This window comes from Penaeus monodon, chromosome 22, assembly GCF_015228065.2.
Source record: "Penaeus monodon isolate SGIC_2016 chromosome 22, NSTDA_Pmon_1, whole genome shotgun sequence".
In the NCBI taxonomy this organism is placed as follows: Eukaryota; Metazoa; Arthropoda; class Malacostraca; order Decapoda; family Penaeidae; genus Penaeus; species Penaeus monodon.
In genome coordinates this window covers 19,146,176-19,146,635 of record NC_051407.1, presented here as the reverse complement: position 1 = coordinate 19,146,635, position 460 = coordinate 19,146,176, and the positions used below count along the sequence as shown (strand labels likewise).

The 460-nt window shown below is 33.3% G+C and overlaps 1 protein-coding gene across 1 annotated transcript in view; it reads right to left on the bottom strand.

Annotated features, from left to right (window-relative positions):
- Positions 1-460, bottom strand: part of LOC119587349 (GTPase-activating Rap/Ran-GAP domain-like protein 3) — a 420,180-nt gene that overhangs the window by 321,543 nt on the left and 98,177 nt on the right. The window lies entirely within an intron of this gene.

Genomic DNA, 460 nt, shown 5'->3' with positions numbered 1-460 from the left:
AACATTATTTGCTATTTTTCATGTGTTTTCCAGTTTCTGTGGGCGTACAAGGGGTAGGGGGGGGGGAGGATTTGTCTTGTCACCCCTAAACCGGGAAAGTAATCAACGCGTGAATAAAATATTTGAAAAATCGAGCTTACCAGAAGAGCAATTTATTATATACTTATAATAACAAAGTATCTACACAAACTGAATGTAATGCGTTGATTGTAAAATCAGTCAGTATGAAATTGAATGAACTGCAAAAAACAAAAACAAATGAAACGAGGATGCTCAACCGTAGACTTATTTGCTTATTCTCCATTCTGGCACTTTTTATTCTTTTTATTTATCTTCTCTTCCAGTCAGCTTTTATATTAACTTGTCTGTCTATTCATCGTTCTTTATATAAATTCTCTCCTTTCATCTTTATTCCTACTAACTTTGTTCTACTAAACTATCTGTACGTGTACATAAAGAT